Here is a 25093-nt window from a genome sequence, read left to right as displayed (position 1 = left end):
GTGCACCATAATTACAAAAGGATAATCCATTGTCTGTTTCAAGCAGCTTAACAATTTACACAAGTGCTGCATAAATAAGTTTCTTCTTGACACAAGAGACAATTGAAAGGATGGATTACAGTCCATCCTAAATTTAAAATGGTTTCGGGATGATTGCGCACATATGGAATCTAAATGTATTATAAATCGGCCAAGTAGTGGCGTTCTTCCTTTAGAAAGAATGATTTGCCATCAGTGATTTTTCTCGCCCCTTGCAACGGCTAGGGACATATACACAACATTCGTTCTCCCTTTGTGCACTCGCTTAATAGGTGATTTTACACATTTTTAGTCTGGAATATATATTTATTCCAAATAATAAACGTATTCTGGGTGATTTAAACTGAGTGTCTGCATGGGTTACGAGCTCTATATTAAAAAAAAAAGAAAAAAAAAAAAGAAACTCAATTGTCAAGTATTCTTTACTTGCGAGTGCCCTGAAGTAAGACCACAGTTGGTTCGCTCCAAAATAGGTGTGCGTTTACAATGTAGACAGAACTGGGAAATAAGCTGACCTCCCCCTGGTGGCATGCAAGAATTGACTCAGCGAAGTTGTCCTTTAGTCGTAACAGACCAGAGAGAGCGAGAGGCAGAGAGATGTGGAGTCCCACAGGGGGATCCTGTCCGGTCTACCCGAAAGAAATATCAGGAGACTGTTGCGTTGCCTGGGATTTGTCCCACTTTCACAAGGAGTTGCCGCGTCTGTCCAGCACCTACCACTGAGGTCTGAGGGGAGCAATGAAGAGAAAACCATAGGGAATGCCAGTACCTGCAAAGGTTCACGTCACACAGCCGCCCAACACTTCCCCAGCCTGGACTAGAACCCAACTGGAGGTAAATCAGGGTATCCCATGTCACCTATTGATGGCGTCCCGGGGTTGGAGGAGTGCTGCATTTTGTTGCCTGGATGAGGGCATATTAGCTCATGTCAGCTGTTGACGAGCTAGGAAAGGGGCGATGCATAGAGGAGCGTCCAATCGCAGCTTACCGCGACGTAGCGTGTCAGAAGAATGGAGGGCTTAACTTAGCCACGCCATTCGAATGAGATGTGTGCCTGCTCATCTGGCAGGTAGAGGAAGGACAGTGAATCTCGAGTGCAATGACGGCGGGCCACTGCACCAGTGGCCACTGGTACCTGCAATATAAGTGCCTTCAGGCACCAGATCGTCTGCTGTTGAACCTGGGAATCAAAATTTCTATGAGAGGAGAGTCCCGCTCTGAACCCTCATGTTGTATGCACTGCAGGTTCACTAGGGCACCAAAATGAAATTCAGCAGAGGCGAGGTCCCAGAAAAGGTTGGGAGTGCAGTGAGCAGACTTCAGTGAGGGGCAGGGAGTCAGGGCTCACTTTTGACCAGCGTTTGGCACATGCCATGGTAGATGAATATGAAGTGAAAGGATGAGTGCCCTACCTCAGCCTGCTGCAATAGAGCGGACCAGGAGGCTACGTAGGGGAGATCATTGAGCCAAAGTGCTTACTGGACCATCCTATACACCAAAACAGAGAATGAGTGTGCACCACCATGGGCAAATACAATAAGACTGCCCTGATTGAGATGAGGGGGGTATGAACGTGTTGGTATTCACAGTGCAAAAATAAAACAGTACACCCTACTGGGCTAAAAGATTATAAGTGTTACGTGTTGAATTCAGTAGTAAGCTCTTCTGGATGTAATACTTTACAAGGGACCCTATTCATTTTGCAATCAGTTGCTCCCAGCAGCGTTGTCTCCCCCCACCACCCGCAGGACCAGAGTACCATCCCATGGTGTCTCCCCAAGACCCCAGGCCTGCACTCCAGTGGCAGCGCGGCCATCTCCTGTATTATATCTGTTTCAGAAGTAGTTGAGGTTGCCTAAGCCTGCTTTTCTTCAACTCTGCTGGTCTGCGGGTGGTGTGCAGTGTCCCAACCGCTAGCAAGGTGGCAGAAGGCAGTCACCACCTGGGGGTTGGGTATTTAGCTACACCTGGAAGACCAAGAGGAGGGGAAGATGAGCAAAGGGGTTGGGGAGTAGGGGGCACGGAGAGGGTAGCATACTAGAAGTTCATAGAGCTGATGTTGAGTAGCTTATCTGAACTGGGGCATGGAGTTCACTTGACAGATAGTAAAAATGTCTGGAAGCAGCAACAGAGGATCTTCGCTCCCCTCTGCTGGAAAACTCAAATGTGGTAAAATAAAGGAAACGTTGAGTATTGGACCAAGGGTCTTTTAGTGGACTGGACAGCCATATCTTGTCCAAGCTAAGTAGGGGCCCATTTGTGCATTAGGCAAAGCAGCTTGAAGACGATGAGTTTTGTTTTGACCAGGAACCAAAGGACTGCTCTACGAAAGGGCGAGATAGCCAGATGCGTTTGATCTGAATGGCCTCATCACAGGTATACAAAGTCTTTCATTCTGGAAAGCAGGGAAACTAGCGTACAGGGTGTTGGCATCATCCAGGTGAGAGTTGATAACGGAGCAGTTTACTATGGGGTGGTTGGCTTGGGGGACGAACAAGGAATTTAAGAGCTAAGTAGCATGATTTCACCACTGAAGCCATTTGAGAGCACCTCAGATGACGCACAACTTTTTGTCTTTAATGAAACGCTGGGGAGAGAAAGGTAGATTTGCTGGTCATAGTAGTAGAGGAATTTAATGTAGAGGGCTGCAGAGTAGGTCCATGAGAGGGTTCTTGCAGAGGTCTAATAACGGATGTGAATGTAGCCCTGTTGAACTCCACAAGGGATGGGAGCGTAAGGAGAAGTAAAGTAGCCAAGTCTGACTTTGTGTTTTGTCAGAAAGCCTTGGAGCCAGTTTACGGTGGTACTAGACATACAAGTGATAAACTCCACACGTTGCAAATTCCCTGAGTGGTTAACTGTGTTGAAAGCTGCAGACAGAGATCAAGAGGAGCATGGAGATGGCACTGCCATCTGCTGATGATGGGAAATAATCACAGACATTCACCCAAGAAGATTCAGTGCCGTGTTTTAGATCTGAAACTAGAGTATTATCAAGTAGCCGGTTACTTTCAACATGAGTTTGAAGTGGCTTGGTGGCTACTTAGCCATGAATTCCTGCAATGAGACAGTAGTTTGAAAACATTTGATGGTCCAAGGAAGCCTTATTTAGAAATGGGTTGACGAACGATACCTTTCGACTAACTGAGATTGATCCTTGACAATGTTACCTGTTTATTGAAATCGGTTACAGGATTTACAAAAATGTCAGAGCATTCTGCTGAGCACATGTTAGATTTTCAGGTAGCTTAAGTCTTTTAAATAAAGGTAAAATGTCTTAGAAAGGTATACTCCTATAGCAATTGGGATTCTGTCTAACGTTCACTTTGGGAGGGAAGTAGAGGCGGGTTTAAGTGCTGATCCTTCATTGACATTTGGTACTTTTTGCAGGCAGGAGTCGTTTATGTCGTTGCAAAGCTCTTGTGATTGAGGGACCTTGTTTTGGGCATAGACCAGAGAGGTCAGATTGTTGACTCTGGATGAGTTCCTTGGGTTTAGTGACGGAGGGGAGGATTAATTAAACTCATTCGAGGTTCCATCGAAAAATGGCTCTGAGGAGTAGCTGTCTGGCCTGCTTGAATTCAAGAAAGTTTGATGGCGATGGGTTTTCTAAGTCATTTGGTTTCTAGTTTTCTCACGTGTGCTTATCTTGTAGCTAGGTCTAGACTGAACTTATAAAAGGAAGTAATCTGCTTACGAGTCTTTGAGATGGTCCAGTACACTGTTATATATTTAGATATTTTGTGCAAAGCACGTACACCACCAAAGGTTGTTTGAAAGCACTAGATGACTGGGCATGAGGGGAAAGAAGAAGGAGGTTCTAGATGTTGCTTCATATGGCATTTATAAAGCACCTATACACAAGTGTTTCAAGGCGCAACAAGGCCAGGGAGGGCGGAACAGAGGGAAACAGGGACAATGATCTTATTAGGTCAGGTGTCAGTCAGATCGGGAAGGGGGAAGGGGAAAAGTGCATGGGGGAAGGGGGAGGGGACAGTGCAGAACATGGACTAAATAGAATAATTAAAAGCAATAAGAAAAAAGTACGGTCAGCTGGTGGCAAGTGTAAGGGTAAGTGCAGACATCATGTGTCAAGTGCTGGCAAGGGACTGTAGGGATACAGAAACAGTCCCCCAAGTGCGGAGGTTGCCAGGGAGGCCGTGCAGGTGTGCAACTGGGGGGCTAAGGGGGCCCGGGGCCCTAGATCAGAAGAGTGGCCAGGTACCCAGTGCAGTCTAGTTTCAGCCAGGATTTCAGAGGGGGAGAGAAAGCAGAAGCAGAGGAAGGTTTCGAATTGCTTCCGGAACCGGAGATGGTTCTCCTCAAGTTTCAGGGAGGCTGTTCCAGAAGGAGGCCTCAGCCGAAGAAAGATCTACCACCAACTCATTGCTTGGAGAAGTGAATGACCCCGAGGGAGTTGGAGGCAGATGAGCGAAGAACTCGAGAAGGAAGATATTTAGGAATGTATGCTGCATTAAAGAGGTAGTACTATCACACTCTTTGGAAGTGTAAACAATAGGGTGTGTGGTGGGAATTCAGTGAAACCGCCCATAGGATAGACATGGCAGTGAAGAAATCTATGTCCCAAAATGCACAGAACTTCAGTTTCCAAGAATCCAACAGGCTTTGGGTAATCAACCTTAGGCATATGGGTGGCTGGTAGCAAAGAAGCACTTTGGAAATTCAAAAGGGCTCCTGGCCAATGATGGCTTTGGGCTTAGTACACAATCTTTAATTCCATCTGTTTCATTGGTAGCCTATATAGGATTTTCACAGTCTGTGCAATATGTCCTGACTTCTTGCCTAAGCTAAGGCAGGAAGATAGATGTATGCCTTCTGGAGATTCTGCAAGACATAAGAGATAACCCATACACAATGTGGAACTGGGTAATACTGTGTAGACAAAAAGTGCCCCATTGGATTTATTTAGTTCAAAACAATTATTTATGTAGTGCAACTTAATTGCATTTTGTCATATCGCACAAGGGAGAGAAGGGACAGAAAGTGGCAATGAAGTCGCTGGCACGATTATTCACAAAATTACTTAAAGAAATTACTAACAGCGGGACTGAAACAGAGCAACAAAACGTGTAAAGAAAATACGTTACACAAAATGCAATTTATTAAATAGTAGTACAAAAGTAAAATGTATTTAGGAAGGTGTCTTTAACAAATATATATATATATCTACTGCTGGGAGTAATTATTTAATCAAATCAACTAGAGACTTTAAAAAAATGCAAACATTCAAAAAGATTGACATAACCTAGAAAGTGTTTGTTGAAATGACCAGAGAGGAAGAAGAAGGGTTAATTAATCCTACACAAATCACTATTGATTCTTCGTGAGATAAATCAGATTACTTAAATACTTGTCAAAAGATCACTGGCTCCTACATTCAGTGGGTAGAGAATCCATGATCAGGAAAGTGATTCCAATAGTTTAAAAAAATATATATTTTTAACCTTTCTTCTTCCTCTCTGGTCTCTCCAAATACTTTCTAGCATTTGTTTTGTCAATCGTTTTGCATGTTTGCATTTGTTTCTTTCTATTTGTAAATTTCATTAACTGGGTCCTCCCAGCAGGAGAGATCTTTTTGATATATATATATATATATATATATATCCACTTGTTCAAGAAACCTTGCTAAATTCATTATATTTTTAATAAATTGCATGTTTATTACTTCTATTGGTTACACCTTTTTTTGCTCTTTGTTTCAGTCCCGCTGTTAGTAATTTTTGTAAGTAATTTTGTGAATAATAGTGCCAGTGATTTCATACCACTGTTACTTCTCTCCCTTCTGCAATATGAAAAATCTGCAATTAAGTTGCACTACATGAATAAGTATTATACTCTGTCCTAAATCAGCCCAATGGGAACACTTCTGGAGATTGCTTCCTTCTAAGGCGGTTGGAAGCCATATATCTTGGTAAATGAATCAGAAAAGCCCAGTTTGACGATGTCCAGGACCCTGTTGAATTTTGAGATGAAGCCATGTGTCAAAATCCATCTGAAAAACACTCCAATAAAATCTGTGAATTTGGGAAAGGACAGTACTATAAACGGTTAACAGTATTGGAGAGATGCAATCTATGCAGTACCCCACAACAGCTCTTTGTAGAAAATTAAGAAAACACCCCAAATAAAACCTGCTGCTTGCGGTCGATACAGGAGGCAAATTGTAAGGGCGTAGCCTTCAGTACACATACCATGCTACTTGTATTAACTCCATACTCTACCTTTGCATGCGTTTTACCTTTTCTGGAGGATAAAGCAAAATGTGAGGTTGTCATTCTTTTCAGACCAAGCAGGCAATTCACCCAGGATTCAATCGACAGATGTCTTTATGCCAGGAGACCCTCTGAACTCCTGTCCCCAACTCCCTTACTGGCATGCACATGTTGTGTTTGTGGATTTGCCCTACTTGAGAACACAGTGGAGGTGGCTGAAAACATCCCAGATGCATGTGCCCAGGAGAGGCCTTTTCTCTGAACTGCTGTGGCTGCCAAATAAAGCAGCGACACACATGGTGAGATAATGACTTATTACGCATGTTTACATTCAACAGCCAACTCCAGTACACTCTAAGCTGCATGAGGACATCATTTCCAATGGATTAACACTATCAAATAAACAGCTCGCTTTAGCTTCCATGGTGCCCCCGTTTTAGAGGAGACTACGCTACTACACAAATACCTCTTTTGAACAGATTGAAAACAATGTACTGCATTTAGTTGCACTTGCAATTGTCTTTTTCCCTCATCTGATACACATTGCAGAGAAGGGTTTATGCACATAACATAATTAAGTCCAAATTGTGCAATTTATTCAATGTGACTTCAGTAGCTGATGGGAACATGTGTGCATGGGGCAATTTCGTTGAATTGTGTGATACAGCAGTGTCTTGGTCAAGTGATGGCTTTACTGTTAGGTTATGATACTTGCCATTTATATAGCGCCTTATGCATCATTGGTATGATCTCAAAGCGCTGGTAGGTTGAACGCCCTCAGGAACCGTAGTTCAAGTCAGTAGAGAGAGAAAGTGTCAAAAGGTGCGTGTGCGCACCGGATTTGTGTGCAGCCAAGACAAAAGGAAGCAAAGCACGACTTGCACATCTTGGTCAAGTGATGCTGGCATTTCCAAAACCAGTGTTCGTGTAATTGAGGTTGTCTTTGGGACATTTGTGGAAATTAGCTATTACAGATTACTTGCTTGTTTATGCAATAAAAACACCAAGTTAAAAAAAATGTGTTATTATTGTGTGATGAATGATAACACAAAACACCAAACACATTATTGTTTGTGTTGGATTCAGGCCAGAGCAGATCCGGCGCAGCATGCCCTGGATTATTCATTTGTATTGAAAAAGGATCAAGTGACACTGCTGAAAAGAAATTCAGGTGAGGAGTGAGCGTAAAAATACAGCAGTCCTGCCCACTTGGATTTGCTGGACTTTTATTGGAGTTACTTTCATGAGACATGGGTTACTTTGACGACTGAGCTGAAGTTCAGATTGGTTACAAGAAATCAAGAAATTGCATTGCCAAATACAGACTATTGACATTTTGCATAAAAGATGTGGTGCATAATCAGTTAATGAGCAGAATCAGTTTAGCGTTTTGAACTGATAAAGACCAGGCAATATATAGACACTGTGAAATAATCCTTGAGGAGGTCAGTGTTGTATGGCAAACTACACGATATCATGGGCCGGCACCAGGGAAATGACCACACTGCAGACAGCAGAGGAGAAGCAAGGCTCACTGCTTACACTGAAGTTTTGTCCTTTACTGATGCGATGTTGTGACAACCTAGAACTTACCTCCCAAAATGTCGAAGTAGCTTTCAAAGGAAGCGCTGGATGCTTGAGAAAAAGTTTGATCTGGGGCAATTGTATATTGGTATTGTATATTTGTTAATAACTCACATAGTGCATATTCTGTATGTATCATTTGTATGTATGAAACCATTAAGCCTAAGTATTCTTGTAACTGCTGCGCCGTAGCTACCCCTGGGTTTTGGAGCGCATTATCAAATAATAAACTAAACTAAACCATACAGCAGTCATTATTGTGATAATTATGCTAGAATTGTAAGATAACTGACAAGAAAGTAGATTTGCAGAGTTCCTGAAAGGGTGCACTTGCCAAGAAAATCCTAGAAAACCTAATCCCAGGCACTTGCTTGCTATTATGAGATGTGAATCTAGTCCAAGTGCACTTGTCAGGATGATTTTTACAATCTTTCTTTTTTTAATGATGCAAAAACAACCATTTTGCTTTGCCTTCTTGGCATTTGCAAGTCTGGACACCAGCATATTGCCTTGTAGCCAGAGTCTGAAGACAACTGGTTCTAGATAATGTCAGGGCTTCTACCTCAGCCAAAAAAAGTTGCGTCTGCGCAACATGGAAGCATGGCCTCCTAACACCACAGAATAGGACCCAGCCAGGAAAAGGGAGGTAAACCTTTTGCCGGGCCAAACTACCTCTCAGTTCTGGTTCCACCCAGATACAGTGGTTTTCCATCAGCTGGCCATTAAGTTGAGGATTACCTATGAAATCAGTCCTTGCCCAGGTCATGCATCTGCTGCGGGTGGCTCTGTACAGACTGTCATTTTAGTACAAAATGGGCACGTAATGAACAGGTTTTCGTTTAGAAGGACTAAGGCACGTGTACCATTTGGCGACATGACATTACAGAAGACCAAGCACAGCCTAAAACCAGATCATGGATTATTAAAAACGAAGGAAAGAGGTTTCCAAAGTTGTTTCACATCAATACAAATATATTTCCTTCTAATGACATGAGAAAAAAACCACATCTCAAGAAAGTGTACCAGAAGACAAGCATTAAGCCTGCCCCATTGCACAGAGATCAGCTGGAAACGGGGGAAGTCCGTGGGCACACGGGCCCTCCCAATCAGTGCTGGGGGCACCCAGTAGTTTCTTCAGTTGCAGGGGTCAAAAGCCAGACAACGATTGCCGGGAGCCCCTGGACTTACAATTTAGCTGTGTTCACACAACTGGACGGTGGCCTGGGTGCACCCACGCTGCACACACTGGTTCGAGATCAGCAGGGGGCTGCAGTACCGTGGTCACACAGTGTCAACTGGCAGGCCCAGTAAACATAACGGAGCCATGACGCACTTTCTTAAAGGGAACACCACAGAAACTGACATGGTACACAACTGAAACATCCAAGGAGGGAATCGATAGAAGGTTAGCGCAGAGAAGCATGCTCACAGTGTTTATGGCACACAGTATTTAATAACTTGACACATCTGTTGTTGCAATATATGTTGGCACCAGGATCCCACTAGGCCAAACTATGCAATTTGCACATCTGACACCGAATCCGTTTTTTTGCCTGGGGGCCCCCTTGCTCAAGCCACAAATCCGCTTTCCTGGAGCGTCTGTGCGCAGTCCTCATGCTGACGAGCAATAAATAATTATATAATTTTGCACAGTGATTTTTTCGCGGGTGAAAGCATGGCCATGAAATCAATGTTTTTTTTCTTCCACAGATTATAGGATTAGAATGTGTTTATATGATTACACCAGTTGTAGAATATATGTTGGAAAGCTTAGTGGGGAAAAAACATTGATTGATTGAATGCTTTTCACTGGACCCATCTCCCCTTCCTACATAATGCAATGAAATGGAACACACACTGGTTTGTTCTTTCCGTACTTCAGATTGGGATGCAAATCCTGGAAAGGTGAGCTTGGCCAGGCCAGATTGGTAAACACAAGGCAGCCACGGTCAGTTTTCCAACCTTGACGTTTTAGCAAATTGCACTTTCACACGTTGGGATTTACACAGGAGCAGTGCTTTTAAGTACCCACATTGATCACACTGTTCCCTAAATATCTAAGGCTGGCTGGGGGAGGGATTTTAGCATCTATGGGTGATTTACAACCACGAGACCCTGAGTTCGAATCCCCCCTCCAACCACTCCACTCTGTTTAATTTGGTAGAGAAATACTACACATTCAACGCAAATACATTTTTGAAATTGCTCTGAGCTATTTAGCTTACAAGAGCCTGGTTTACATACTCCTACCAGCAACTAATTAGGAGCTTATTTTTGCTCCCTCCTTCCCACACTTCAAACTGGGTCCATAACTATGTGAAATCTACTCTGTTTGGAAACGTATATGAAAGGAGCATTGGTTCACATCTAGACACAAAGCATAATGAGTGAATTCTAAAGAAAAAGATGCATCAGAACTCCAAGATGGCTCTGGGAGCTTCAGTGCGGGCTCCCCTTTCTCGGATGTAGGGTAGCAGATTCACTCTGGTGGATTCTGAAGTGGGAGTTGGCACGTTCCTGCAGCATTTAATATGATAACCAAAGTGGGTGCGAAAAGTCTGCGGCTCCCTGTACCATGTACCCAAGGGAATCAGAGCAAAAAGTGGTTGTGTCAGGAACCGGCGGCTTCTCTGGATTTCTTGAAGGGGCCACTTCTATCGTTACCCTGAATATGCTATTTCTCTGCGGGGTTGTTTTGATGAGCAGCCCTGAAGTTTTATTAGAAAAAAAAACAGCAGATGGCTGGCAAGTGCCACAGGTGCGTTGCTCCACCTGTTGAGGGGCCTGTGGTACTGAAAGGCAAGCAAGCGATCCCATCCATTGCCAGCAGGTAGGATGGCAGCAGGAGACAAAATTGTTGATTTTGTATTTTTTGAGAACCCCCAGCCCCTTGTGCACCGCGTCCCTGCCCCTGCTCCCACTTCCCCTTCCCCTTCGTGCTTCCCTCCCGCCTCCCAGCCCGCCCACCATCCCAGATTGGAGTGTGTGGCAATCTTTTTGACCCCCGCCCCCAACCGCCCCGGGCAGCCCCCTGGGCTAAGGGCCACTAGGCAAAGTGTGGCTCCTGCAGAGGCGGCTCCAGCCAATGTCTGCAGGTGTCCGCAGGGGATGCCAGCAGCAAGCCGCCAACCAGCAGCCACTAATCAAGGTGGGAGTGACCCCGGTTAGTTATTTGAGCCTGCACTGACAACCGTGCCTCATAGCAGAGTCCCAGATTAGCATTGTGAAAGTATTTAAAAACTGTTGTGAAACCTAGGCCTTTTCCCCCTTTACAGGACTCTCAGACTTAGGTGTGTGTTTTTCTCCAGTATCTATTCGACACTGATACTAGTGCCATTCTGTGGTGGACTTTTTAGCGAAGCATTCATCTAGCAACTGTCTACCATTGTCTGAGCTCCTGTCGTCTTGTTCAATTGCCTACTGTTGTCTCATCTCTCCCTGTCTGTTTACTCTATGGTGCTCTCTGTCTCTCCTATCTTTTCTAACTGCTTCTCTATTGACTAGCCTTCTCTCCTCACTAAATCTGGTAGGAGGAAGCTTAAAAAGGAGATCCTGGTCTCCAACCCAGGCCTCCCTATTGCTGAAACCTATACCAGTACCGCCTCTAGGCAAACCTTCACCAATATCCAATGTCGTTCCCTCACCAGAACTAGGGACTCTTCATATTGTCTCTGTGCGTTCTCCTTTCTCTCCTTCTCCCATTAATGGTAGCACCCGGTGGGAAGCCCTCCTGACCTCCTTCCACTCCTCTAAGGTCATCATTAATGTCTACTTGAATGGTACCGTCTTGATCCAAGGCTCTCCGGCCAATCTTCTCATTGATAGACTGCTCCTGCGCCACATCAATTTGCTTCCTTCTCCTGCTGTCCCCTCTCTTCCCTCCACAACTTCATTGCCTCACCCTGGTGTCTCCGCCTTGGCTACCTTGCCCTCACCTCCTTCCTCTTCTACACCTCCGCAGGGCATACCTCTGATTTGTACCCCTCTCCGGAAGTCTTTCAAGGACGGCAACATTCTCCATATTGCCAATCTTAACTCTCGCTCAGCTGTTAAAACACTCCTCGGACATCTGCCGCCTCCTGGAGGAACTGGACCTCGATATCCTCGGTCTGACCGAGACATGGTTCACGGCCAGCTCCGTCACATGCCTTGACACTCTCCTCCCCCGACGGCTACAAGATCCTCTCTGCGCCCAGGTCCAACCGTTCCCGAGGGGGTGTAGCCCTGATCTTCCCCGAGTGGATTCCTGCCTCCGATTCCTACGCAGGCCTACTCCTCTTTCGAATGCCTCATCTGCAGGCTCTCTCTCCCTCTCCTAGCCATTCCCTTTCTGTGGCTACTATCTATCGGGCAGCTGGTCAGATCTCCTCCTTCCTCTCTGAATGGGCAGACCTTTCCTCTTCTCACCTGGTCTCAACCACTCAACTCCTCCTCCTTAGAGACTTCAACATCCACCTGGATGCTTCCTGTCCTTCCTCTGGACTCTTTCACATACCTCTGCAACTCTCTCGTTCTCCATTCTCCCCTCTGACCCGACTCACTCTGCAGGGCACACTCTGGATGTTCTGATCTCCTCATACCTTCCCCTTTCTATCCCTCTCATCACTCCTCTCTCCTGGAGTGATCACTTTCTCCTTTCCTCCCAGCTCACCCTCTCAAGCCCTCAGGCCAAGCCAACTCCAGCACTGCCACCCACATTCACGGTTATCCGACCCACAAAGCTTGTGTCAGTTGAGGCTTTCGCTGCCACTTTCTCACCTCCCCCTCACCGTGTGGCCGACTCACACCCTGACAGCCCTTTCCATGCTCCACACTGCTATAGCTGATACTCTCAAAGTGCTCCTGTCATGAGGATCCGCGTGAAGCCCAAGCCAAGCGCAATTCCTGGTACGACTCAGACCTCGTCAAACCAAAGTGCAGGATGGCTGAGCGGAAACGGCGTGCTTCTGGTACATCCTCTGACAAACTGGCCTGCCGCCTGCTCCAAAGGCAATATCGGCTCTCTGTCCACACCAAGAAGAGAGCTCACACCCAAGCCAGCTTCTCTGCGACATCTGACAACTCAGCCGAACTCTTTAAAATCTGCAAGGAACTGGCCAATCCTGCTGCAGTCTCTACCTCTCCTGTCCCTTCCCAGGCTCTCTGCATGGCTTTGGCTTCTCATTTCATCTCCAAAACTCAAGACATCCTGTCCTCAAGCTCTCTTCCTCTCCCCCCTCTACTCCCTGCTCTTCCTCTGGCCCTTCTTCAGCCACCTCTCCTCCCTCTTTCCCTCCTTCTCTGCCTTTCCCCTCTTCTCCCCAGATGAGGTTTCTAGACAGGTCTGATCTATGAAAGTCTCATCAAAACAGGTTCCTCCCTGTTCCACCAAAACCATCAAGTGCCACATTGACTCCCTGGCTCCTACTCTGGCCGACTTCTGCAACCACTCCTTCGCCACCGAGTCGTGCCATGCCCCCCTGAAGCACTCCGCTGTGCACCCTCTTCTCAAGAAACCCTCTGCCAACCCGCCCTGCCTGGCTAACTATCGCCCAATCTCCATCACTCCTTTCCTGGGCAAACTCCTGGAAAAGCTGGTCATCTCCCAGCTTAATCTTCACACTAAATCATTTGGTTGTCTTCATGACCATCAGTCGGGCTTCAGAGCTGCCAGAAGCATGGAAACTGCTCTCCTGAACATTTGTGAAGACCTGCGCTCCAACCTCGATTCCAACACCCTGTGTCCTCATCTTACTTGATCTTTCTTCTGCCTTTGATACCATGCCATCCTGCTCAACCGTCTCAGTGATAACCTGGGTATCACTGTTCAAGCCCTGGCGTGGCTGACTTCTTTCCTCTCTGATCGACCCTCCCAGGTTCAACTTGGGACCTTACTCTCCTCTATCTCCATATGTGGTGTCCTCCAGGGGTCTGACCTATCTCCCTGGCTGTTCGACCAATAACTGGCACTTCTTGCCCACTGCATTGCCGCTCTCTGCCCCAACTTTCAGTGCTATGCAGATGACACTCAGCTCATTTTCAGGCTACTTTCTGCCACCTCTTCTCCCTCTCTAATCTCTGACTGCTATTCAGGAATGGTGTGCTGCCAATGATCTCTGCCTTAATGCCAGTAAGAATGAGATTCTCCTCATCGGCACACCTGCTCCCTCCTTTCCGGACACTCTCTGGCCGGCCTCTCTTGGCCCTCTTCCTGCTCCCACCTGCAAGGCTAGAAATCTCAGGGTCATTTTCGACTCCATTCACTTCTTCTCTCCTCATATCTATGATGTCTCTAAGAAGTCACACTACCAGCTGCACCTACTCAGAGGTATTCTTCCTGTCCTCTCCTTCCTCTCCTTCCCCCAGAAGCTCACCGTCTCCAGAGCTCCGATTCTCCCTAGAATGGACTATTGCAACAGCCTCTTTCTAAATCTACCCGATTCTACTCTCTGCCCTCTGCAACTCATCTAGAACAGGACTGCGAGACTTGTCCTTGGCCTCAAGCCCAGGGATAGTATCTCTCCAGGACTGAAATCTCTGCACTAGCTCCCAGTGGCTGCGAAGATTAAGCTCAAAACCCTCTGCATTGTCCACAAGGCCTTCTGGGGCCTGGGGCCTCAATACCTTCAACTCTCTCTTCCTAAACGTCTTCCTTCTCAAGCTCTTCGCTCATCCGCCTCTAACTCCCTCAGGTCAGTCGCTTCTCCAAGCAACGAGTTGGTGGTAAATCTCCTTCTTTGGCTGGGGCCTCCCTCTGGAACAGCTTCCCCACCTCCCTAAAACTTGAGAACCATCTCTGGTTCCGGAAGCACCTCAAAACCTTCCTCTTTGCTTCTGCTTTCTCTCCTCTCCCCTGCTGAACTCCTGGCTAAAACTGCACTGGTTACCTGGCACCCACTAATCTCAGGCCCAGGGCTCCTTCCCCAACAGTTGCACACGTGCACTGCCTGCTTGGCAACCCCCACACTTCGGGACTGTTTTTGGTATCCCTACAGTCCCTCAATTGACACTTGATGCCTGCACTTACCCTTGCATTTGCCACCCTCCCCTGCACTTGCACGATCTGAATGACACCTGGACTAGTAAGACTGCCATCTGTCTTCCCTGTCCCCCTCCCTTGCCGCGTCACGCCTTGAAACACCTGTGTGTAGGCGAGTTATAAATGCCATATCATATCCCTGGGACATGCACCCGCAGGCTGAATGTGGACCTCAAGCTTTGTTGATAAGCCATATAGCTGCCCACTGTATACCACCTCCCAAGTATATTCTTGCTGCTGGGATAAAAAGGGATCTCTGTTTCTTCTGGATGATGTCTGTTTCTCTGGGACTCTAATGGAACAAAATGATGTCTTCAAAGGGTTGCAAAACGAAATCCAAGATTTTTTGTTGTTGCTCCCAAGTTCGGGTGGTGAGTCGACCCAAAGAAGGGGTTGCAGGTTTAAGGGAATCCTCTGTTCCCTGAATAGTCCATGCTGATGAAGGTCCTTAAAGAACAGTAGTACAAGAAATGTCATCCTTGTGCAGTGTCCTCAATGCAGGATTTACAAGCTCAGTCTGAGATTTGAAAGCCTTACCAGGGCAGGGAACTTGAGATTCGTGGGCCTGCACATGAATAAACCCTTAGGGATATAGTTCTAGAATATTTGGATGTGTTTATGGGATCTGTGTCGCCATGGATACTGGTGACATCTCCAGTGTTCAGTCTACCCACCAAGGATCCAGGAGGCAAACATTCAGAGTATGGCACAGCGGTTGAGGCAATTGGCAACCGAGGGAAAGGGAAATGTTTCCGAAGTAAATATCCAATTTGTAAGAGCAAAGTATTGGTCTTATGAGACCTTTGTAGAAAAACCCCAAAGAGGTGCCAGGATGTGCAAACGAACGAGAATGTGGACTGCTTTAGGAGCAGAAGCTTTAATGGGATATCTTGTTAAATTGTGAAAGATCATGTTATTACGTAAGTTGAGTTGTTGAATTCTTTTTTGAAGGCATGAAATCGGAGTGGGTGTTGGGGTCAGTACAATGATCATAGCCTATTCTATCCAGTGGTTCTGGTGGGCGAGTTTATTCAGCAGCGGTGGGTATTAAGGTGGCCAGCAAGAGATGAAGGGACATTTGAAATGGGGAGGATGACAATTTTCAACGTTACACTAGAGTACACACAATAGTACTCTATGCTGCCGATTCCATTCCATCCCTGCCCTGACCCCCCAACCTCCTATGCGACCTTAGTTGCAGGGAGGTTAGAGTACGAATGATAGGATCTGAATTGGTGAATCAGCTGTAATAAAGCTCATCTTTTCAAGAGTTGTTGGTGATGGGGCTCCTGGATAAGTGGGTTGAATTGTATTCATTCATTCATTCAATATGGCATTGTGTGTATCTTTCTCCAGTCCTGCTTCCTAGTTGCAATAAAAAGATTTGGGGAATAAAAGAAAAGAAAACAAAAGGATTTCGGCACATTATGTCTCCTTCCCTAGAGGCAGCTGTGTACTCTGATGCCCGATACCAAGGAGGTACTTTTAGTTCCGGGCTCATCACATTTTTATTTCAAAAAATGAATGTAATGTCAAATATTAAGATGCCATTCATTGTGTATTTTATGGACAGGATGCTGCAAAAATAACGGATCCCGCCTTTTCCCGAATGTACTGCTCACATGAAATTCTCACATTATACGATTTAAACTATAGAAAATCGCATGAATGCTAAATGTTTCCTTTCACCCACCAAAGCCTTGCGACTGCACTTGCGCACACTCCTCTACAAAGTGGGTCATCTGTCGTGTGCTTTTGACAGTGGTGAGAAATCACGTGGGCGCATTGTATGCGGGGACGTGCGCTGTTTTCACAAGTAAATGAAGCCGTTCAGGAGGATGATGGCTGTTCCGATTATGTCAACAAATTCAATACCGAAGAACCTTCCACACTTATGGGCAATGAAAATGGTTGAACGCGTTGGCAAAGCAGATTAAATATACATCGATTTCCCGAAATGCCAGCCAATATTAGAGTTCATTGGAGGATGAAAAATGTGCTTTGCTAAACATGCGAAAAGACAAGAAATGGCCTGCTGCTCCCAGACGTTAATTCGTTATTGGCGTGGCCAAGTGGGTGCAGGCGCAGCCTATGTCTCAGACGCAGGAACAACAAATGAGCATAAAAACGGCACACAAATAAAGCTACAATCAATTCTCAGCTTTAATCTCCAAGGAGTAGTTATTTTTAGATTGAAATTTAAGTGAATTGTCTGAACTTTAAGTACAAATTCAAACACATTCTGCATTCCGACAGCACAAACATTTCCTCAGAAAGGCGCACTTGATTATCAAAATAGATCCTGAATGTAACTACTCGTCAACAAGACTGACATCGCAATTGGTTTCTGCCATTTTGATTGCGCAGATGATTGAGTGCGACACAGGCAGTAAAGAAACTGAAAACAGATACATATCGCTGTGGTGACTTATTCTGTTAGCTCCAGAGTTGAGAGCTCGCCCAACAAGGGAAGCGCCTACACTGTTCATGTTTGAATCTCACACCAGCTGTCCTGGCCCTTCATTTTTCAGACGTCAACAAATAAAAGATCGGGTAGCAATAACAGCTGTTATTGGGCAGAGGAAGACATGAAGCAAATGTGACCAATGAAACCCAGAAGACAACGCAATGCCATAGGGATCATTGGACAAGTACCAATTTTGGAAAGATGAGGAAGACAGTGATCAGCAATGCCTGGGCATGCTAAGGTAGTTCTGAACTGACATCACAAATCCCTGGGACAAAGAAGCGTAACCAATAGTGTGTGTCTGGTTAGTTGTTGCTGTTTTTGACATTTAAACTTGGAGTACAAGTACAACATAAAAGTACAATTCACAAAGTACTTCCTTACTTTTTGTTACTGTGTCAAGTAAATCCGGCCTCACTTCCAGTACCACAGCCAACATGGACCTGCTTGTAAAGTAGCTACTTTCTCAGTCTCAGGAAGGGGAAGCCATTTGATGAAAGCAGCCATTGCACTTCTGAAGCTCATGGAGTCTTTGAAGTCTCAAAGGACAAATACATTCGTCTATCAACCAAGAAACCGCACAATGTTTGACTGATAGTCCGAATAACAGGAACTGAAAACTGGGAAGGACATTTTAGAAACATGGCCACCTTGGGAGGTAAAGTAAAGAAACTAAACTCAACTCTCTGGAATAACAACATAGCTATGATAGGATTCCATCTGAAAAGGGAAAGGGAAATGGGAAATGTTCCAGGTTTTTACCAAATGTTCCTCAACTCCTATTAAAGGATTTTGCATGGAAGTAAGGTCTGCTAATCCACCTCACATTCTTAAAGTGATCGGTGCCTTAAAACGTGACGTTCCTGTTGTCCATCTATATGTGACTGCCAGCCCCAGGGTGCTTAACTGAATCATCTACAAAGCAAACGTTTTGCTGGTCACCGTTTGGCATTCCAAAAGCTGTTAGGCCACATAGCTACTTAACAGGAACGTTAAATTAAATCCAAAAGGAATATGAGCACATAAGGGCTTAAAGTAGCACTCATGCACCTATCCCTTAAAACGCCTACAGACTTGAGGAGAAGAGGCTTAATATGCAACGGTCAATTCGTACTCAGATGTTGTAGCACTAAAGCTACTATCCAGGGGCAGTATATTTACTGTAAATTACTACCGAGCCAAAGACCATAGGTGCCACATTGCTTTGCCTGGCACACCTGTTAGCAGTGTCAGTTTCAAAATTGGGAGTGGATGACTAACACCTGAAGAATCTTGCCTCGAACTATATACAGAAACAAAGTTAAGTTCAATTTCGCACTAGCCTTTCTTTAAAAATGTGCAATTGGTAAACTGAAGTGTTTACCCCTATAAAGAGCTTAAAGGGCCAACGTGACTACATTGATCAACACATTTCCATTGACACCTCTCACACTATAAACTAAATTTATGACAATGAGAGTAAGAACGGTATGATTTTAAACAGCCCGCTAAAGCCTTGGCAGCCACGTAGCTGTATTTAAACAAATGTTCCTTTTATGTAACCAATCACGACCACACTGGTCTGGCAGCACCTGCCTTGCCTGGAGGTGGGCGTATTGTGCCTCCACCTGGGGTGGTCATACCTTAGACTGCGGAGGAAAAGGAGTCGGGAGAAGATAAGAGGACGAAAAGCAGACGAAATGACATGGGGATGGGGCGGTGTACATGAGGAAAAGGTATGGTTTGCGATAGCTTGGGTGCATGTGGACATCTGAAGGTGAACTATGGATCAGCAGTTCAGAAATGATGGTATGTCCGAGTGTCTTTGACATTAAACAGATTAGGGGAGCGATAGGTAGTTAATAACACATGGTGTTCGATTGCGTGATGGGCGAGAGATGTACTCCAGATGCCCAGTTAAATCATGGTTGCTTTTTGATCCGGAATACCATTTACATTTTTTCACAGGGCAAACTGCACAACAGTAACTCGGGGCTGCCAATCCAGGAGTCCAGATGCTGCCAAGTCCAGAATAGACTGCTTGAAATGTGACTATTTGCATAACAGAACAAGCTGCTATGGATCTCATTATGTGTTATGTTGCAAGCCTGCCACATAGAAGAGGGGGGGGATATCAAGATATTCTGATAACATATTGTCAAAGAGTAAAGTCATTGCACAGCACAGGGTTCTTGTGCTGGAAGCTGTAATGAAATGTAATATAATTTGGCATTTGTGTAGCGCCTTTTCAAATTGCTATGGCATCAAAGCACTGTAGATGAACGCCCCACGGAGTACACAAGTCCATTGAATGGGAGTTTAGAATATGTGTGTCCATTTTTGCCAATATGAAGGTAGGTGGGATGGCCAAGTCCCTGCTAGCGACCCATGTCGAGCTGGCTTGTGGATGGGTGCTTTGAGGTTGTCGGCAGAGTATGCAATTGCAGGAGACCGATTATGTGTCCAGCTAGACTAGATTTATCGTTGTTGGACATAACTATATTCTAATGGCAGAGGTGTTGTTCGATATGTCTTGAAGTAGCATACGATTGCAGCTCCGTGCAGGTGGGTGGTCGTACCAGCGGCTATCTTCCATCGACCTTCGTGGCTGGTTTTCTTGTTTCGTTGATGACCTGCGGTCTGCTGGATTCTATTCTCTGTGTCGCTCTTTACTTTGTTTGAGGGACTTCTTGCCTCAGTCCGACAGTGCTAAAATAACCTGAGGGACAGAATGGGTTCGTCAGGGTGCGGGGGAGAAAAGCCAGGTCTTGAGGGCCCTACGGAAGGCAAGGTGATCTTCTGAGCAGCAGATGCTAAGGGGAATTGCTTTCCATATTGTGGGGGCTTGGACAGAGGACGAGGAAGATTCCCCCTATTCTGGTCGATTTGATGAGGGAGTGGTGGGGGGGGTGACGAGTAGAGTGCCGTGCCTGATCGCAGGCTTCTATTGGGTTTGCATGGAGTGAGCTTGTGTTGTAGGTATTGTGAAGAATCCCATCACCCCTCACTGAAACCCTGCCTAAAGTCTCCTCCGAGGTGGCTAGGGGAAGGCAGACACTTCCATATCCCAACCCTGGGGGTGGTGCACTGTGGGAGGATAACCTGGAAGGAGACAGGCCCAGGGTGGTGAGGAGATTCGGTGGGAAGATTGCCCTCTGACAGGAAGGTTCTTATCGCTGTACCTAAAGACGTTATGGCTTGTCATTATAATATCTCTCAACTTCATATGAGAGCCAAGCAGAGGCGTTGCTGTGGGGGGGGGGGGCTGAGGGGACTATAGCCCCGAGTCCATTGGTTGTAGCCCGGGATAGAAGCTCAGGGCCTACAACCAAAAGGCTATAGCTAGCCCGAGTACCGCCAATCCCGACATTAGCTTAGCCCCTGATCTTTTCCAGACCCATCTACACCCTTGAAGCTAAGGTTGTGCACCCGAAGGTTAGAAAATCAGAACAAACTATACCGAAAGATCATTTTTGGTATCCCAGACTCAACACCTTCCTAAATCCCAAGGGTTCAATGTAAAGGATTATCGAAAAGTCTTCACCGAACCATCTTCCTCTGTGAAAGCCAATCATCAAAGCCCCTCTGTTAAAAGCCTTAGGGAATTAAATCTACCCTTATACACAAAGTGCAAGTTGAAAAACCTAACTTTGTTGGAAGAAACTACAAGTCCCAGAATACTAAAAGTACTGAGATTAAGAGGGCTGAAGAGGGACCTAGATGTAGAAGTCCGGCAATCAAGCTTAGTAGCCATTGCAATAGCCAGGCAATTGAGGCCAATAGCCCACACCCGAAGCCACTCATTGAACCTGTGAGGCATAAAAGGCACCATCAGGAAAGGAGGAGTAGAAGGAGCTCGGACGAGAGTTGGAATGCTGGCTGTAGTAGCAGAAGATAAGCACAAGGCTGCCAAATCACAAGAAAGTGGAAGAACAGAAGGGAAGCCGGAGCGAGGAGACAGTTCACCAACATGCACTGATAGAGTCCTGTTCTCCCAAACTCTTAGGTGTAGAGGCTGTGCAACGGAAGACTTGTAGGAGGCAGACTTTTCCCCATGTGAGCCTTCCTGCTCTGATTTCAGTGCTGTGGATTCGCAGGAGACTAAGGCCAGAAGCAGAAGGCAAATCGAGGGTCTCAGGAGGAAAAGGAACTCCCAAATCAAGTGGCCTGATCCTGAGACACCCGTGCTGGAGATGGGCGTGGGTCCCCAGCGAGCCCAGAGGGGTAGAGGTATCAGAGGAAGTAGGGAAAGCAGTGCAACCCGCAAAACCAGTGTCAATGAAGTTGGTGAGTGAAGCATAGAGTTCAAATACATTGCACAAGCCTTGCCGGTAACTGTAGCCAGCTCCGAACTGACTCGAGTATTGTCTAATGCGAGGAAAGGCTGTTCGTTATATCAGAAGTCTTACTAACAATGTAATTGTAGCAGCCGCACATAATAAGATCCATGCTCGTGTGAAAAGCTAAAGTACTTGAAAACCCACTGTTGAAGTATCTAAAGACTGTTGCTGTACAACGGAGTGGTCGCATGTCCCTAATTAACAAAAGGGAATTCTTCCTAAAACATTACCGAATATCCAACATCGTCTATTTAAGTGTTACAAGTTAAAGGGAGCAAACACTACATCAAAAGGAGGTTGCGTGTGCCTAATTATAATTCCCAAAGAAAAATCAGAACTGCATTCTTTGCAGTTACATGGGAATACAATTCATTATTCAACATTAAAAATCGACTTAAGAGATTTTGTGTGCCCAATTGTGTTTTCATTTAAGAGACTGGACTTTATAATATATCCAGAAGTTACATTTGTTCTATTTCAAAGAAGTAGAGTCTAAAGCATTCAAGAGAATAAGCATTGCCCAAGCCACGAGGCACCTCCTTTTCATAGTGAAATCAGTCTTGCCAAGAGTTAATGAACCATCTAACTACACTGTGAAGTTGTTAACAGTCAAGTGACTTAAAAACCAAAGTACACCATTGTTACCGGAAGCTGAAAAAGAGTGGCATTTAAGCTTCTGGGTAATTACTTTGGCTGATAAACTGGCAGAAAGGTGAGAGCTACACTCGGGAAGGGGGAAGTAAATGCGTGTGAAGAATACTTTGAAGTAAAATACAACCTGTGATGCAAAAGACTGCTGAAACTAGAAAGGAGAGTGTGTTGTGGACAGGAGCAGGTTGTTTGTGTGGTAGCCAGACAGATGGAAGAGGCAAAGAGGCTGCCACTTTTTAGAAAGTCAATTAAAAGGAAGAGTGCCTTGCCTACCCAAAGACGTTGAAGTGTTGTCAAAACCTACTAATGCAACAGTACTGAGCAGTAGTAGTAATGGTTGAACAATGGTGGTATAGTAAGTTGTCAGTAGTTGCCACATTGAAGTGGTTTGAAGTAGTAATGTACTGTGGGACAAAGATGACTGTTCTCATAGTACCAACAGTAGAAGTGTAGTTTCTGAAAATAGAAGCTGCACAGAGAAAGCATCCTGAGAAATATACCAAATGTAAAGCTGCAACTGAAGAAGTCCTAAAGAATTGTGTATTATTGACATTGAGGAATATTACACATTCTTTTGAACTGTGACAAATTATCTTGAAGAGGAGAATTTATTATCATAACCAGGATTACCATTGGTGCTATTTGATTTTTTTGGAAGTTGGAAGGGGATCTTTTCATCCAGGAACAAAGAGTGGTTACCAGTGGATTTTTTGTTTGATGAACTTTTGCTTTAATTTGGAAATATTAAGATCTGGTTCAAACCCTTTTTTTCCCCTTTGATTAACATTTTTGAAGTTGACTTTAAAGCCTGGGGAAGGGACCTTACCCAGGACAAGAGAATGCCATTCAGACATAGTATTTACATTGTTTATTATATTGTGTTACTTTATAATTTATTTTGAATGTTTTTTGTTTAGTGTGAGGGCCACTTTATCCATGCTAAACAAAGTTCCCTTAGCCTGTAGATTACATACTGTAGAGTAGGGCAATCAAGGTATTTTATCATTATGTTTTTGTTCACTAAAATAGCATAGTTTGAACAATCTACAAGCAATTGTCCGCCTCACATCACTGTCTCCTCACATTATTCTAGGCCCATCTTATGCTGGCATGGTCGATGATGCACATGTCTTTGAAGGTGTACCGTCACTAGACAGTGACCCAATGGAGGACACGGAGGGTGGGTGTGATGTGCTCTCTAGGGCCAAGGGCTGGGAGAAGCATAGCTGCAGTGTTTTAGACCCTTTACCTAGACCCTGAGTTGAGACGCTGGGGTGCCCAGGTAGAGGAATTTATCAATGTAGGCGGGAGAGGACGATGGTCACGATTGCTATGATTGAGTAGGAGAGAAAGGGGAAGATGTGTCATAGAATGCCAAGGTTTTGATGGCATGATTCGTACCGGAAACTCTGCATCTAAAAAAGTGTCAGATCTGCGTCCATGATACATCCCATGTTCTTTACTGAGTTGGATGGGGTGGGAAGAGGGCTTAGGGAGAATGGCCACAGGTTTGGGAGAAGAGAGCAATCTCACAGATCATGATTTGAGTTTTTACGGGTTTGAAAAGGAGGTAGTTAACTGTTATCCAGTGGTTGATTTCAATGAGACGTGAGGTCGAGGAGGGTGGGGGGGGGTTCAGCTAGAGGGTAAAGAACAGGGGGCGTTACTTGACTGTACCACGTAAGGCTATGGCACACTTCAGGCCTGTATAGCATTTTGGAACACACCAAGTTCCTCTCACAGCTCTGGGGAGCAGGGAGAGGACTATCAGCCAGGAATGTAAGCACCAGGCCCTCACAGCCCCAAAAAGCCTGGAACTGGCAGTTCTAAAGTAGGGATAAGTGGCTTTCACTATGGAGGTTCCATGCGGAGGATACAGTCGTGAGGCTGCTGCACAAGCAGTCACTGGGCCTGGCCAGCAAACCTTTGAGGATGCCATTGGGGCCCTCTTAGGCAGTTGCCAAGCTCCTCGGGGTATAATCTGCATACACACCATGGCTTTCCAACCACTTCCCTGAGCTGCAGTTGCCTAGTTAGGTTAACAGGTGGCAGTGGAAAAACTGGAAAAGAGCTCACTTTACTGGACAATCTGCTCTTTCTATAGCACTGAACAGTTGTCAAGCACACTGTGATGAATCCAATGGTGATCACTCCTTTCCCGGCGGTGACCTCCCATGTGGCCAGCAGCCACTACCTGATCCTAACCCTCGGGGTGGTTATATGAGAGAGGATCACATGGGGGCAGGGGGGGGCCCTTCTGGAGAGGTGTCACACCATCATCGGATGAGACATGGAATTTGCCATTTTCCCTTAAGGATAACCCTCCCATATCGAATACCCTCATGGCATATTGTCATAGGTCTCCTCATCCATCTATGCAGGGTACTGAACCCACCTCTCCACAAGACCCATACGCCAACCTTCAAACTCTGATCTGCCTTGTGAAACCTATGAAAATGCCTTCTTAGGATCTACATACAAATCATCCAGGACTGACTTGCCCTTGAAAACCATTAAGAATCCATAAACCAGGTTTATCATGCAAATTGTCAAGAATGGACTTGCTTTCCCATAACTACCAAAATACTGGGATGAGGAAGGGGAGGCCACAAGCACAAGGAGCGCTCTAGTAGTTGGGCACGCACACACCTGTGGCCGGGGAATTTAAAGAGCACTAGCAGAGAGGGGAGGTGGGCTGCTTGAGGGAGTGAGCTACACCTCTTCTGTGCAGACAGAGATTAAAGGGAGGCTAGGACCAGTGTGGTGGAGCCGACTGGCTCAA

The 25093-nt window shown here is 45.6% G+C and overlaps 1 protein-coding gene across 7 annotated transcripts in view; it reads right to left on the bottom strand.

Moving 5' to 3' along the window:
• The window catches only part of DIAPH3 (diaphanous related formin 3), a 2562783-nt gene that overhangs the window by 2003553 nt on the left and 534137 nt on the right, over positions 1-25093 (bottom strand). The window lies entirely within an intron of this gene.

Source organism: Ambystoma mexicanum, chromosome 7q (genome assembly GCF_040938575.1).
Source record: "Ambystoma mexicanum isolate Mex_15411 chromosome 7q, UKY_AmexF1_1, whole genome shotgun sequence".
Taxonomy (NCBI): Eukaryota; Metazoa; Chordata; class Amphibia; order Caudata; family Ambystomatidae; genus Ambystoma; species Ambystoma mexicanum.
This window is presented reverse-complemented; position numbering and strand designations above follow the sequence as displayed.